The following is a 17,082-nucleotide window of genomic DNA, read 5'->3' on the forward strand; positions in this document are numbered from 1 at the left end:
AAAAAATCCAAGCAGGACAAAAGATGTGCAATGAAAAGTGAGTGGGCTGGGGCGCCTGGGTGGCTCAGTTGTTGGGCGTCTGCCTTCGGCTCAGGTCGTGATCCCGGGGTCCTGGGATCGAGCCCTGCATCGGGCTCCCTGGTCGGCGGGAGGCCTGCTTCTCCCTCTCCCACTCCCCCTGCTTGTGTTCCTGCTCTCGCTCTCTCTCTCTCTGTCAAGTTAATAAATAAAATCTTTAAAAAAAAAAAAAAGAAAGAAAAGTGAGTGGGCCTTTCAATCCAGACTAAGTTGACTTCAATGGCCAGTTGGTTACCATACTCCAGCCCCAGCCCCTTCCCCAGAGCTAACTATAGTTACCTATTTCTTCGGTGTCCTTCCAGAAATTTTCCACATTATACAATGTATATTTTTAACACCAATGAAAAATGCTATACATGTTGTTTCATACTTGAACTTTCCAGTTACTTCATTTTGGTGCTCTTTCCTTATCAACACATCCAATTTTATAGCTTTTCTTTTAACTATTGGGTGGTATTGCATTGAATGGATGTATCATAATTTGTTTAAATGTTCCCTTTTAAAAACATAAACATTTAGATTTTTTCCAGGATTCCCTTTGCCATTACAATGTAATCTACATCATCATATATGTATTTTCTTTCTTTATATATATCAATAGTTTGTTTATTGCAGAATAGCATTCCATCATAACGATATACTACAATTTGCTCATTTTTCTCCTGTTGATAGACATTTGATTGTTTCCAGTTTGTAGCCATAATGAATGAGGCTGCTTTAAACATTTGAGTATAAATTTTTGTGTGAACATATTTTCACTTCCTTTGGGTAACTACTAGGAATGAAATTGGTGGGTCAAGGGGTTTGTGTGTGGTCAACTTTAGTAGATCCTGTCAAATGGTTTTCCTGAGTGGTTTATAAATTTTCTCAAATACCAGCACTGTGTGAGAATTCCAGTTGTTCCACGTTCTTGCCAACTCATGGCTTTGTACCTTTTCCATATTAGCCATGCTGGAGGATGTGTGAAAGGATGTCACTGTACTTTTTTTTTTTTTTTAAAGATTTTATTTATTTATTTGACAGAGAGAGAGACAGCGAGAGAGGGAACACAAGCAGGGGGAGTGGGAGAGGGAGAAGCAGGTTTCCCGCGGAGCATGGAGCCCGATGCGGGGCTTGATCCCAGGACCCCGGGATCATGACCTGAGCCGAAGGCAGACGCTTAACGACTGAGCCACCCAGGTGCCCCAGGATGTCACTGTACTTTCAATGAGCATTTCCCTGATGGCTAATGAGTTTGAGTGACTTCATATGTTTATTGGCCATTTGGTTATCCTCTTAATGAATGAGCTGCCTGTTCACATGTTTTTCTTGTTGTTCTGTTGGTTTGCCCATCTTGTTCTTATTTACTTGAGAGAGTACTTTACATATTCTGGAAACAACTTCTTTATCAGATATATACATTGAAAATATTACTTTCCTCTCTTTGGGCCCCTATTCACTCTCTTAATGGTGGATTTTCATGAACAAAAAGTTCTCAATTTTAATCTATTCCAGTTTATCAAATGTTTTCCTCGATGGTCCGTGTGCTTTTGTGTTATTTTATCAAATCTTTGCCTGTTTCAAATTCAGATGGACATTCTCTTATGTGATCGTCCTTGCATATAATCACCCGGTATTGATTTTGTGTATGATGTGAGGGGATAAGATCCATTTTTTGAAAACATGACAATTCAGTTGACCCAGCACTATTTATGAAAAGGATCAACTTTTCCTCATGACTCTGTAGTGTCACCTCTGTCATAAATCAAGCGAACGCGTATCTGTGGGTCTGTTCTGTGCCCTCTACGCTGTTTCACCATATGTAATTGGATTTAGGAAAAATAAAGAATTGCGACCTTTCTCGCATGTGAGTGCCTTGGAGCAAATTTGTACCATTAGGTTAACTCTGTTTTGGGTAGAACATGCCTAAGGAGTATTTTGAGTACTTTCACTTGTTCTCTTCAGTAAGTATCTCGAGTACTTTCACTTGTTCTCTTCAGTTTCAGTTAATCCTAAATAATTCCTTATCCTTTTTTCCAGGTCTTTGGAAGGAATAAGCCAGTGACAGCTTTGGGGTAGAATGTCCTGTGAGAGGTTCTGCCAGAGGGAAATGAGGGGTGGGCCCGTTTCAACAAGGGGGTTCCTGCAGTGGCTGTTGGCCTGTTTCCACAGCATTCCTCTTGCGGCTACGCCCCTGCCTATTCCTCCCTGGCTCAAGGTAACCCCGATCGATGTTTCTCCAAGCCACCTTCAAAACCCCATCTCATTTTCACGGTGGTCATTCCAGGCGCCTCCGCTGCGTTGGGTCTCTACAAAGCTTATCCCCCAGTTCTGATACCTTCTAGAAAGCCTCTCCTAATCATGCCGGCCCCTATTGATCTTTCTCTCCTCTGAACTCTACAGCTGCTATTATTTCTGAATCACTTGTTCTGGCCTTTGGTATCGTTACTAAATATTTCAAACATGTTTGTCTTGTCTCTCAAGCTGGAAGCCCAGCTCTGCAGGAGGTCAAAGCCCCTCTATTACTCAGAGCATAGCTCGATAAATATTTCATCCTAGATGGAGGGGAGAGTGGACACGGAGACCGCCTAGTGCAGGGCAACTGGGAGCCCCCTGCCTGGGGATGCCCAGAAGCTGAAGGGCAGCTGCCTTCTCGGGATTCCGAACCCCCCCCCACCCATGTTGGATGCCTGGCCCTCCTGGGCTTCTCACTTTGTTGTCAGCTGATTGAGAACTGCCCCAGACCCTCGCTCCTGCTCCCAAATGCTTGAATCAGAAAGACACCTATTCTCACACGGGGCCGAGTGGGGCATGATTAAGGGTGAGAGGGCAACTCGGTTCAGAGTCAGAGCTCCTTTTAGTGTTTTAGCAACGCTGACACTCTCCTTCCATCTGAGAGCAAGCCTGCGACCAGGGAAGCCATCAGCACACGGGGGCCGAGCCCACACCACCATCAAGCCTTGCGGTCTGCGGAGACAAACGCACGCACCTGTTGGCCGGGCTGTCCTTTCAGAAGCCGTTAAACAGGATCGCTGGGACGTGCGTCCAATGTCATGTCACGATTAACTGTGTGGGCGGGCGAAGCTGGTAAGTGCAGGTGAAGTGAGACCAATATGCGAAGACATCCTGGTTGTGGGGGATTTGTGTCACTCGCTCCTGGCAGACGTGTTTAGATTTTTATCCCTGGGTCTTGACAGTTGTTCTCCACTTAACGTCCCCGAGGTTTCTTGGTGGAATGGAAAGGGCCATCTACCCGTAGTTGAGGTTCCCTTTTTAAAAACATTTTCCGAGACTTGAAATGTTGAGAAAAGAACTGTGGCCACCCCCGTTTCTTCTTACTTGGTGATTTCTAGCAAGTGCGCCATGGAAAGTAAAACCCCTGGCCTGGTGTTGGGGAGCACCCGGGATCATGTGTAGTCACCCATCTGCTGAGGGCGGGTTTGCTGTTTGCTATGGGAGGATTCTAGGGAACTCTCGTTCCCTCCTGGATCTCTCTTAGGTGGCAAACAGAGACAAATGCAGTTAAGTTACATGACGTAGCACATCCTCAGGACTCAACGGTCTGAACTCAAACTCTCCCCAGGGTTCTCTGAGGACAGGAGGATCCCAGGCTGTGCATGGCTTTCCCGTCTGTCCAGATGGAGCATGTCACCCATGGGGCGGGTTGGCCAAGAGGTGGTATCAAAACATGCACGGGAAAAGTGGGCCCTCACAGGAGGCTGCCTTCCCCCGAAAGTGGGAAAAAGGGAGGTACTATGTCCTGGTTCTTCACTCAGGCCCAAGCCTGAGGTTTCTTCCTGGTCCTGGCTTGGAGCCCAAGTCCCAACCCCGGCTACAGGTACCATGTGTCCCCAAGAGTGCAGATAAACTAACAGAACGGGAACTCCCCCAAAGAGTGCAGATGTGCTAACAGAGCGTGTTAGGGGTGATTTTGAGACAGATCTGGTTACTTAGGATCTTTTGTTATAAAGCAAGCATGGGAGGCTCCCGATAACCCCATTAAGAAGGGAAGGTCGGATGGTGGGGGGTCCCTCAGTAACTTCCCCTGGCAGAAGAACTGGATCTGAACTTGGGGTGGGGGTGGAGAAGCCAGGTAGCTCTCAGCAGCCATTCCCGCGTGGACGGAGGGCGCCGCCTCCCTGAAAGCTGCGCCGTGTTAGCCTGGTGATGAGGCAGAGCCCCGCATGTCACTGCAACCCTTGCACACACAGGGCTAGAGCTAGCCTGAGATGCGCGGAGGCCAAGGGCAGGGTATTCGTAAGGTTTTTACAGTTAGTTCAAGGCAGGTCTTCCAACGCCAGAAACGGAGATGCTGATTGGCAAAATTTGTGATATCATTGTTCAGGCACGGTGGGCACAGTGAAACAGGAGTTTTGAACGAGGCTAAGAGAGTAAAGTGATGTTTGATAAGCCCAAAAAGAGTGATCTGTTTTTCTTTACTTACCTTTTTTTTTTTTTTTAAGATTTTATTTATTTATTTTGGGAGAGCAAGTGCAAGCTAGAGCAGGGGGAGGAGCAGAGGGGGAGGGAGAGTCCAGCAGACTCGGTGCTGAGTGTGGAGCCTGAATGGGGCTCAATCCCACAACCCTGAGATCATGACCTGAGCCGAAATCAAGAGTCCGACACTTAACTGACTGACCCACCCAGGCATCCTGAGTGATCTGTTTTTCTGAGAAAATGCCCCACCCTGATGAGGGCTAATTGTATAGTCTATTGTTTGGGCATATAGATTTTCAGGAAGTTCCTGAAACAAGCAAGAAAATAAATTATAAACTGGTTTCCTTGGGCAAGAATTTCTTGGAAAAGTAAAGTCATAATGAGAGTGTGGAATGGTGAAATCATGTCAGTGTACGTGGGAAGGTGTGAGCTACAGATGTTTCTAATTCTCACACTCTTTAGTTACAACTCCAGGATCTAGGCGGAAGGAGAGGCTATTCATCTGGTTCTTAGCTACATAAGAAATATGGAGGAAAGACATTTCTCAAATGGGATACGGTGAGGTGGCCGTGTGCTGATGAAAATTATTGATTCTCTCAGGGTGCCTGGGTGGCTCAGTTGGTTAAGAGACCAACCACTCTTGATTTCCACCCAGGTCATGATTTCAGGGTCGTGAGATCAACCTCCACATCAGGCTCTGTGCTTAGCAGGGAGTCTGCTTGTGATTCTCTCTCTCCCTCTGCCCCTCCCCCAGCTCAAGCGCATACTTTCTCTCTAAAACCAAATAAATAAATAAATCTTAAAAAAAAAAAAAAACAAAAACAAAACCCAAACTACTGTTTCTCTCAAGGAGAGGTATGGGGAAGAAAGGCAAGAAAAGAATTTCTCTTGGATATCCACCATGTGACAGGCACTCTGCCCCGTACTTTGCAATTTTTTTCTCATTTTAATTTTTATAGTAATCTTATAAAATAAATATCATTCCCTTTAATTGATTGGCAAAACTGTGACTCGAAGAAGATAAGTAGCTTGTACAGACAGGAGAGAATGGCACCAGGGCAGGAACCTAAGTCTGTAGACATCAAAGCCTGTGCCAGGCACCACGCTGCCACTAGGTGGCAGAAGAGAGCCTACTGCGGGCCACGCTCCTGCCCTGCGTCCCCAGCGTGGTGGTCAGCCTCCTCTCGTGCACTCCTGCGGGCCTTGAGCATTGGGCATGGCTATGTGCCTCACTCTCTGGGGCCATTTGTCTTGCTGTTGCTGGCACTGCTCTTGAGTTGGGGTTTGCTTTTGGAAGTTCAGATCCAGTTCTCCACAGGTCACCCGGCCTCAAACCCTTCAGAAGCTCTCCTTATCACTGGACAAAATCCAAGGTCCTTAGTATGACTTTGGAATGGTAAAAGAGCCAGACAAGAGACATAGAAATAAAGGGACCAGAGTGGCATAAAGATTACTTTAAACTGAAAACATTTGGGTTATAGCAGATGCAGAAAGAAATCTTATCTGAATGTCCCTTATCTGACTAAATAAAGGCTTCTGAGGAATTCAGCTGCCACCCACCCTCCTCCTGCCTTCGAGGGAGTCTACAGTCAGGGAGGCGACTGACCTTTAACGTTGTAATATTTCAAGAACACTGTGTAAAAGGGTCCAGGATCAGAACCTCCCGTACTTTCCCAGTGAGGCAGTAAGTTCCCTTTGCCCACCCACACCCTGCTAAGTGGACCCATAAACCCTTACCCCTGGCTGTTCATGGAGCCACTCCTTTTGAGCAGCTTTTCTCCTGGTAGTCTGTCTGTTGTCAATTACTTCCCAGGCTCCCGACTACTTGAACATAAGATGATATTGGAAAATTTTCTTGCCAACAGAAGGAAATGCAAAAGCTAATGGGATATCATTACAATGACAATATGGTTGTGCCGAGGTATAAAAATCCACAGAACTCATTCAAGTAGCAATGTAAGTAGCTGGTAAATCATCCTTTCCTGTACAAAACCTCATCTCTTGTTACTCTTACCCTGCGCCACCCTGGACCACTCATCACTCTGACCGCAGCTTAAACTCTGCCTTTTCTCATATTGGTTCAAACCTTTTTTGCTTCTAAGCGATCTCCTTCTGGAAACATTTAAAGGCTTTATCTTGAAGTCTTCTGCATCTGTGTTGCTTTCTGCCAGACAGAATTAAACCCTTTTGTCTCTGTTCCCTTAACCATGTAACAATGTGTCTTTATCCATCATCATCCATCCAGTTAGCAATCTCTCCATTCCTTCATGCATCCATTGGCCCATCCATTTACTTTTTTTCCGTTCACCCATGCATCTCTTCATCCACCTTCCATCCGAACATGGAAGAAATAATTTCTTTAAAATGTTATCTGTGTCTAACCCGGATTTGATCTTTATATGGGTCAGATTGATTTCATTTGTTCCAGGGCCATAGAGTAGAGAACCAATTCCAGAAAACACCTCAAAATTGTAGCTCTTAATCCCATGTTGAATTTTATGTTGGATTGGTGGAACCCTCCTCAGTACCAGCTCTGGTTACTTGCCCTCTTGACCAAGGGGGAGAAAAGAGGGAAATGTTCATTCTGAATTTTGGATTAAGAATCCAAGAATCCTGGGTCCTGCTTCTCTTGACCTAAAGGAAACTCAGAATATATGCAGTGGACCCCGGTACCAAGAGAATGAAGCGATCAGTTACATCCACTGATTTTAGCTTTAGGATGGTTGTAAATGTAGAGAATCATGTATGTTTCACAATCATGTGTGTTTCACCATGTATTCAATTACCCTTTTTTTGTAGTCTCAAGAGAAAATGGCCTCTGGTAAGATGAAATGAGAACAAAAACTTTAGAAAGTGACACCAAGCAGACACAGAAAAAAAAAAAAAACCCAAAGTTTGGACATTTTTAACTTATCGTTCTTCTTTAGATGTGTTCCATTGCAGAGTTAAAAAGAACATGACATAGTTTTTGACTCTGCTCTAAAATCTTCTTTATAGGAAGGGGCTCCCACTCTATCTCAAAAGGTGACACGTTAATGACCATGCTCCTCGTAAAACATTCACCAGCTCCTGTTAACACTTGTCAAACCAGAAAGGTCTGGCCTCAAAATAGAACTAAAATTTCTTCCCCCTGCCATTTCCAAGCTCCCTGTGGGAATTGGATGTTGCTGGTTATTATGAATTAAAGGCCCCATTTTCATAGCAACAATTTCAGCCTATATTAACAGATATCAATGTTTCTCTAAAAGGCAGGTATTTTTATTTGTTGAGGAATCAGAGTCTTCTCTGGCTCTGGCACCCACTAGTTATAGTCTGTGAATGGAGTGATCTACAGCTCATTCTCTTTCCTCAACTGAGTTTGACTGTCTCACTATTTTGTTCATTACATATGAAGTGGGAGAAATGCACACTTCATTTTCTTTGTGGCCACTACCTTATTTTCCCTCTTTTGGTCTGAAGAGAACCAATAAACCTTCTATCTTCAAATTTTCAGAGGAGTGCTTTCCATCTAGCTGATTCTCAAATGCTTTTAAATGGAAAAAAAGAACTGAAAACAGGCTGCTGTTTGGGTGATTTGCAAGCTCTCTGAAATTACTGTTTTTCTGCTTCACAGACTCAGTGATTGACAGTGCCTTACCCCAGATAGACAACTAGTTGGCGTTGGCTGGGATGGCACCGTTCAAAATTACTTGTCTTTTTTTTTTTTTTTTAAATGCCAGTTACTACTGAATGAAAACTGGAATTAATTTTTCATGGGCCAATGGTCTTGCACAGCTACAGTGTACCTGCTGAGTTTATGGACTTTGCAAATGACATTTACTCTCTCTCTCTCTCTCTCTCACCATCCCTGGTCTCTCTGGAATTTGTTTTTCATGCTTTTAGCCCTTCCTCATATCTGGCTTATTTTGATAAGAGCAGATCAACTAGCCAAACTGGACTATGATTTGCAGATGAGGTCCAGTGTTATAGTCAACAACTGGTACATTGCACTGGAGCCCAAGGTTGCACAGAATCCCCTCTGCTCCCTAACTGTGTTCAGGGTGAGAAGCTCCTGGCCTAAGGCCGCTGCAGCCCATCGTCCTTCCCTGTAGACCACAGTTTCTCAACCTCGGCACTATTGACATTTGGCCTTGGATAATTCTTCATTGTGGGGGGTGGTGCTGTCCTGTTCATTGTAGGATGTTTAGCAGCACCCCTGGCTTTTATTCACTGCTTCCTCAGGGGGTGACAACCCAAAATGCCTCCAGACATTGCCCAGTGTCCCCTGAGGGGGAAGGGATTGTTCCCATCGAAAACCACAACTATAGATACTCTGTTACTGTGCTCCTTGGGTGTTCAGTGCTGGTATTTGAGAAAATTTATAAACCACTCAGGAAAACCATTTGACAGGATCTACTAAAGTTGACCACACACAAACCCCTTGACCCACCAATTTCATTCCACAGTGAGAGACCGAGCCACACACGTGGCTCCCACAACTGCCCCCTTCCCTTCCCTTCACTCCTCCTTGCCCTGCTCAGGAATCTCCCTTCTGCTTAGACAAATGTAACACGCGCTTACCTGCCTGCAAAGAAAGTGAAGGAGACCCTCCGAGGAATACAGAAGAAGCCCATCTATGATTGTATTGGGGCCTGCTTTTCTCACTGGTTGAACATTTTTATGATTAATTGAAAGAGGTCCCTAAGTGGGAATGAAATTGGTAAAGCTCAGGGTCACAGTTTTGAGAACTAAAAGATACTTGTTGAGAAAAATTCAAGAGAAAAAAGAAAGAAAGTCACAGGATAAAGTATAAACTAAATGGAAAAGGGATGGAGAGGAGGAGGATCTAATATAATGAATTGAAGGTATGTGATTCTGTGGGACATTTCAAGAAAACTTAGACTAGAAGAGGAGGCAGAGAGACAGCAACCAGGGCTTCCAGGCAAGCTGAAGTAGACACCTGGTTCCTATGAGGGAGAAAGACATGAAGCTGACTCAGTTTGGACCAGAAGCCAAGTGAGGGTTACTGAGTGAGAAAGAGGGAAGGTCACCTCTTCCAGATGTCCCTAGGAAGGCAAAGGCAATCACTTGACTAGACCTAGAGGATAGACTAAGGTTGGCTAGTGAACAAACACTTGAATCCATGAAGGATGTTATCATTAAAGGTAGGGGACAATTGGAATCTCCTGGAAGGAAATTTTAGTGCCTTAAACTTGCTAAAGGAGAGGGACTGAATGAAAGCATCCTGTGTTGTGTCATCTGCATGGAACCTAGCAGATGTTCAGATATTTCTCAGTCTGACAAGCTGAATATATTAGATGAATTAGATTACTAGGTCATATAAAGTGTAAATCCTCAAGTTCTGATGTACTTTATGACTAGACCTAGAGAATTGTAAGAAGCAGGAAACTGGAGACAATGAGGGTGACAGGTAACCAGGGATGTCATCTATGATCATAAAAATACAGAGAGTTCTAATAAGTACCCAATTAATCCCAACAAAAATAAGAACAGAGAAACTAAAAACAGATGGAAAAAACACAAAGCAAATAGTAAGATGGTAGACCTGAATCCTACCATATAAAAAAGTACACTAAATGTAAATGTACTAAACATTCCAATTAAGAGGGATAGGTTGGGGGCACCTGGGTGGCTCATTCAGTTAAGTGTCTGAGTCTTGATTTTGCCTCAGGTCATGATCTTGGGGTCCTGAGATCGAGCCCCATGTCAGGCTCCATGCTCAGTAGTCTGCTTGAGGATTCTCTCTCTCCCTCTCTCTCTCCTCCTTTCCCTGATCGTGGACTCTCTCTCTCAAAAATAAATAAGTAAATCTTAAAAAAAAAGAGGGATAGATTGTCAGAAGAGAGAGAAAAAAGCAAAACTCCACCGCAAAATGAAAAATGTGCTTTAAATGTAAAGACATAGATAGGTTGAAGTAATGGGTATTAAAAGATGCGCCATGTAAACAGCATAAGAACACTGGGGTAGGGCGCCTGGGTGGCTCAGTTGGTTGGGCGACTGCCTTTGGCTCAGATCATGATCCTGGAGTCCCTGAATTGAGTCCCGCATTGGGCTCTCTGCTCGGCGGGGAGTCTGCTTCTCCCTCTGACCCTCCCGACCCTCCCCCCTCTCATGCTCTCTCTCAGTCTCTCTCTCTCAAATAAATAAATAAAATCTTTAAAAAAAAAAAGAACACTGGGGTAACTCTATTAATGTCAGGTAATAGACATCACAACAAAAGGTATTACCAAGTTAAAGAGGGACATTTTATAATGACAAAGGGTCAATTAATCAGAAATGTGTATGCCTCCAATCATAAATGTATATGTCCAAATGACAGATCTTCAAAATAAAAATACACATTACTAATTGAAAGCAAAAATTATATCATGATATTGTGAGATTCATAATGTACATAAATGTAATACATATGACAACTTTAGCATACAGAGATTAATCTACCCATAAGTTTGCAAGATTCTTTGTATTTTATGTAAAGTGGTATGGCATTAACAATAAGTAAGCTGTGAAAAGATAAAGATGTATGCTTTAAACCCTATAAAAACTACTTAAAATGTAAAGTGAAATAGTTTAAAAACCAATAAATAGATTAAAATAGAATTCTAAAAAATATTTTTTTTACACAGAAATACATACATACCCCCACTCGTCACATGCCTTTTGCTTTTGGATGATGTATCTACCAACCTGTAAGAGAGGCCATCTTTCATAAGGTAAGTGCTTTCTTAGTTTTTCTAATATAAAATTAGTTCTTTTTTTTTTTTTTTAAAGATTTTTTTTTATTTATTTGACAGAGAGACACAGCAAGAGAGGGAATACAAGCAGGGGGAGTGGGAGAGGGAGAAGCAGGCTTCCCGCGGAGCAGGGAGCCCGATGTGGGACTCAATCCCAGGACCCCGGGATCATGACCTGGGCCGAAGGCAGACGCTTAACGACTGAGCCACCCAGGCGCCCCTAAAATTAGTTCTAATATACAATTAGTTGTAATTTTGGCCAATTATTACTCATCATTAACTGTTGTTGTGATACAAGTGTACTCTTTCTGTAGCTAGTTTAGGAAGTCTTCATAGTGTGGTTTGTTCTGGTTTGTGGGTTTTGTGGATCTGGGGTTTTTTTTGTTTTTGTTTTTTAAATTCAAATTAGTTAATATATAGTATATTATTAGTTTCAGGGTAGAGTTTAGTGACCCATCAGTTGCATATTTTGTGGATCGGGTTTTTTCAGAGGGGTCCAGTTTTCATATCCAGGCCTTCACAGAAAATAACCCAGTAAAATTCTCACTTTCCTGAAGATCGTAAAAGTTCTTAGAATTCTGAAATTTTCTGGATGAGCCCTACCAGAGAGAAACCTAAGCAACATTATTTGTAAGGAAATATTTGTAAGGAAAAAAGGAGTCAGATTCATTGGGGAACAAATGCTCTCTCTCACACACACACAAATGATCTGATGCCATTTTGTGACCATGTCTTTGGATCTAGTGACCATTCCTATGAGCATTGCCCCAGGTAGTCTGAGCTTGCCATCTTGCCACTGCAGCAAGAGGGGTCACACGTTATGCTTACTCCCTTTGGGCCCCTCCGGTGGACTGCTAGAATTATGGGCTCTTTGCATCCTGCATTGGCGCAGTTGGCTTCCTTAGCCTCAGTCAAGTCCCTACATTGGTCTTACTAATGTCATCTTGAAATCTTGTCAAGAGTCGTTAAAAAAAATTAGTTCTTGCCACCTAACAAATGTGCATACAATGATTGCTAAATAAATACTTGAACTGGATTTTTAAAAATCCAAACCATTAAAAAAACACCCTTTGTCCTGGCTTCTGGATCCTGGCAAGTATAACTGAATTCAACAAGCATTTGAATGTGTACACTGCAAAGTGTGAGGCTAGGCATGGTCTTCCTGGCCCTAAAGGATGTTATAGTTCAATATGGAGTGGGCAAATGGGGATAAGAATTGACATAAAAACAACTGTTATAGTTAAATATCAAATGAAAGAAACAATTAAGAGGTGATTGGAGTAAAATGAATGAGACAGCACAACAGATAGGGAAGAGTCAGTGAGGTGTCCCAAGAGTAGATACCTCGTGAAGATTGGACAGAATTTTAACAGAGGGAGATGGATGAAGTGGAGAAAACAGCGCAATCAAAGACATAGAGGGATGAACTCAAGTGACTTAGGCTCAGTAAACAATGGGGTAACACACAGGAAAGTGATCCAGGCTCAGTAAGCAATGGGATAACTCATAGGAAAGTGATCCAGGATCAGTAAGCAATGGGGCTGGCTCAGCACATGGCGATAACTTTGGAGATTCGTGGGAGGTAAGGCCAGAGGGATGGCGACCATGTTCTGGAGTGGAGGGTTCTGAATACTGAGTCTGAGGATTTTTTATTTTTCTTAACATAATTTGCTACACTAAATAAGAAAACAGTATTTTTTAGGCTGGACAGTGCCTTGTTTGGGGTTGAGCTTTAGGAAGATAAGTATGGCACCAGTTTGTATTGGAAGAATTAGAGATGCTTAAAATGGAACTGAGGTTTTAATACCTAAGCTGGGCTCCTCCTCTGTCCACATGGAAGGGTTTCCAGGGCAATTACTCTTCTTCCTTGCCTGTTTTCTTGAGGAGAGAACTTCCATCTTGAACGATGGAAACTTCTTGAAGACTCAGAATGTCAGATGCGGGAGCCCACAGCGGTGATGAACACTTAGGAAAGAGAGCCCAAACCGTTGCTTCCATGCTGTTCATCAGTGGATTGGGACTCCTCAAGGCTTCTTTCTTTCCTCTTTGATTCACGAAGATTTATGGAAACTTTCCATGTGCCAGGCACTGTATCAGGATTTGGGATAATCTATTTAATTTTTAAGCATCCATTACCTAACATTATTGTTATTATATACCCTATAATATACTCGGTAATAATCATTATTATCACTTTACTTTATTATTGAGAAAACTGAGGCTCAGGGATGTGAAGTAACTTTCTATGTCACATAGTCAGAACAAAGCTGAGATCTGGTTTCCAGTATCCTCTCTGGATAAATGAAATACTACACAAAATGCAACTTACTATCTTCCAGTTATCAAGAAGTATCAAGTCCAAGCACTTTAGAATACATGCATTAAGTCTCACAACAACCCCATTATTAGGTATTATTATCACAAACTGAGGTGCAGAGAGGTGAAAATTTGCCTAAGGTCTCTTAACAGGTAACTGGTGAGCTGGGTTGAGACCTCAGGAAGTGGGGGAACAGGGTAGACACTGGAATTTAGGTCTATCTCATCTCAAGCCCATTTGTGCAGTGTGTTTGAAGGGGATTCTAATGATCCTCTTCTCCTCAGCCGTTCATCTAAGGTCTCCAGAGCGCCTACAGAATGCTAGACACCTTACATGCTATGTAATCCTGAACCCTGTGAGGTAGGCATTCTCCTTTCACAGAGTGAGAATCCAGGCCTCAGAGCAGAGGTTATTCACCAGGATCATTTGCTAGGAAGTGACTAATGAGAAGATCAAAATCCAAGGGTGTCCGATGAGAAATACTGCCTCCTACAAAAAAATCCATCTTTCACTGAGAAGACCCGTGTCTCCCCAGAGTTACCTCATTCCTCCATCTTGTTCCCCCAGCTGGACCAGGGAAGGAGGGGCTGTCAGCGGCTGCCTTTCTCCTCAAACCCTCCCAGGGCGGCTTCCAGAGTAGCTTTGTCCCTCTCTCACTGAGAACGTTTAATGCTTAGTGTGCCACGTTGTGCAGAAAAATATGAAACCATTGAGATTAAGATTATAGCAACTAACTTGTGAGAAAACGTTTATTATATAATGTTCAGGAGGAAAAGTGGCCTGCAAGCAGGTCTGCTTAAAAATGGAAACACACATGCCCAGAATCTGGAGTGAAGTGCCCAAAAATGAAGACGGGGTTGACACCTGGGAGATGCGTTTTGTGTTACATAAGGAGGTGCCACCAGAGATGTGTGGGAACATTTTCTTTTCATGGCCTGCACTCTAGCTGATAAGGTGCTGTTATGAACTGAATTGTGTCACCCTCAAAATTCGTACTTTGAAGCCCAAAGTCCCAACATGACTGTATTTAGAATAGGGCTTTCCAGGAGGTAAGGAAGGCTAAATGAGGTAAGGAAGGCTGAATAGGATGTGGCCCTAATCCAATATGACTGGTGGCCTTCTAAGAAGAGGAAGAGACCAGGGATGCTCGCCCAGGGACAAGACCATGTGAAGACATAGTGCTAAGATGTCCATCTGCACACCAAGGAGAGAGGCCTCACAAGAAACCAAACTTGCCCATGCTCTGAGCTTGAACTTCCAGCCTCCAGAACTGTGAGAAATAAATTTCTGTTTTTGTAACCACCCAGTCTGTGGTGTTCGGTCACGGCAGCCCAAGCTCACTAATACAGGTGCTCTGTATGTTTTTGCTACTGTTTCTATGAGAGAATGCTCTTTGGTCTTTGTCCCTTTGCTTTCATCAAGTAGATGATGAGTCCAGTGCAGTGTAACTTACCAAATTTCACCCCACCATCTTCGCATCCCACTTGTTTGGAAAAATTTAAAACTGGAGTATGATTCATTCTTGAAAGAGAAACTTTTTTTTTTTTAAAGATTTTATTTATTTATTTGAAAGAGAGAGAATGAGAGAGAGAAAGCACATGAGAGGGGGGAGGGTCAGAGGGAGAAGCAGACTCCCCGCCGAGCAGGGAGTCCAATGCGGGACTTGATCCCAGGACTCCAGGATCATGACCTGAGCCGAAGGCAGTCGCTCAACCAACTGAGCCACCCAGGCGCCCGAAAGAGAAACTTTTTGATAGCACAATATATGGCCCGCTCAGGCAGACCCCTGCTTAGACCTGCAGTTTGGATAGGGGTGTTTTTTGTTTCTTGTTTTTTTTTTTTTTAATGGAATAATCGAGTCATTGATCTTGAGCAGAAAACATAAGTGATTCAGAGTTCATACTTTTTAAAATATTAAAATCACTTTTTACAACAACAACATACTCAAATCTCAGTTATTAAAATACCCTGGCTTCTTGGAATACTGGAACACCAAAAAGCCCACTTATTGGCTGTGTGATTTGGGAGGAGGCACTGAATTTCTGTGAAACCTGCTTTTCTGAGCTAGGAAACATATATATTGCAGAATTGTGATCAAGATGAGCAATAATGTACATGAAATGTTGGGCAAAAAGCCTGGATCGCGGAAGATGTGGGGCAGATGCCTACTGCTGTTGTCTTGAAAGAGCAGGAGATGGAGGGTTTTTCCAGGATGCAGAGATGCATGGGAGCCATCCTGGGGCGTGGGGAGCCTTTCCTGAGGGCTTTGTCGTAGAGCCCGCCGGAAAGCAGAAGTGAGTTTGGCTGAAGCCACCTCTGCCGTCTTGGGGTTCGTCTTGCCAGGGTCACTGTGGTCAGGGCTATTTCTTGTGTGATAATTTGGCTTGTCAGGGAACTGAAGGCTAAGAGCGGCTGTTTGTACAACTAAAAGTGAAAAGCAAGGTTGATCCAGTGGAGGGTTCTCAAACAATTGTGCACTAAAGCAATGCTTGTGTGAGTATGCTGTGTCATTGAGGATGGGTTTGGTTCTGCTCTGACTTTATCTGCTCAGGAAATGAAGGTGGGATGGTTGGGACAGGGCCCTTGTGAGGGGGATCCAGGAAGGGAGAATCAGAATGCTTTGCTTGTGGACCAGCTTTGTTTTAGGATTGGCCTCCAGCAGGGACAGGGTTGCTGGGAGAAAAATATTCCTGTCCCTATTGGCCGACAGAGCAAGGCGGTCTCTAGCGGCCATACTGCTCAGAGGCAGGACCATAATGTAGGCGTTGTTGGATTTCGAACAACCTTATTCCTTATTTTGATGCCCCAAAGCCCAGATGCCCTCCCTGGTGTCCCCAGACCTCTTCAATAATTGTCCTGTCACTTACTGGAAACTCCACTGGGTCTTTCCACCAACTCCTACTTGTGGCACGTTCTTTCATTTAACCCACCTGAGGAGTGTCTTACTCCCTTAGCATAAGGTTCCCACTCTTGTCAATGGTCCCCAATCTGATGACACAAGGAATCACCTGGAGAGCTCACGTAAAATGCCAATGGCTGAGCCCTCCTCCAAGAGGACCTGCCTCCATGGGTCTGGGAGGTGGGGCTTGGGAGTCCACAGTTGAACCAGCACTCTGGTCCTTCTGGTTTGTATTTGGGTTGGGGAAACCACAGCTCCAGCAGACTGGAGAGATAATGAGCTCCCATTAGGTACACCAATCGCAAAGAATGCATTAGCTAATTCATCAGCAACCTTCTTAGAAAACAAAATCTTGTACCAGTTAAAAGCTCTGAGGCCAGGGGCGCCTGGGTGGCTCAGTCGTTAAGCGTCTGCCTTCGGCTCAGGTCATGATTGCAGGGTCCTGGGATCGAGCCCCACCTCGGGCTCCCTGCTCCGCGGGAAGCCTGCTTCTCCCTCTCCCTCTCCCTCTGCTTGTGTTCCTTCTCTCTCTGTCTCTCTGTCAAATAAATAAAAATTAAAAAAAAAAATCTTTAAAAACTCTGAGGCCCTTCAGGAGTGGGGTAAGTTGGAGATCTCACCAGCTATGTTCCAGGCAG

General features: G+C 43.9%; 1 long non-coding RNA gene across 2 annotated transcripts in view; it reads left to right on the plus strand.

The window, feature by feature from the left end:
* The first annotated feature begins 86 nt into the window (after positions 1-86).
* Positions 87-17,082, plus strand: part of LOC145722529 (uncharacterized) — an 87,373-nt gene continuing 70,377 nt past the window's right edge. For both annotated transcript variants that reach the window (XR_014146846.1, XR_014146847.1), the window contains exons 1-3: positions 87-1,038; positions 1,258-3,144; positions 11,121-11,207. This is a non-coding gene — a long non-coding RNA (uncharacterized LOC145722529). The remainder of the gene's footprint in view (positions 1,039-1,257; positions 3,145-11,120; positions 11,208-17,082) is intronic.

The sequence above is a fragment of the Leptonychotes weddellii genome, chromosome 7 (genome assembly GCF_054177405.1).
Source record: "Leptonychotes weddellii isolate Sample4059 chromosome 7, ASM5417740v2, whole genome shotgun sequence".
Classification (NCBI taxonomy): Eukaryota; Metazoa; Chordata; class Mammalia; order Carnivora; family Phocidae; genus Leptonychotes; species Leptonychotes weddellii.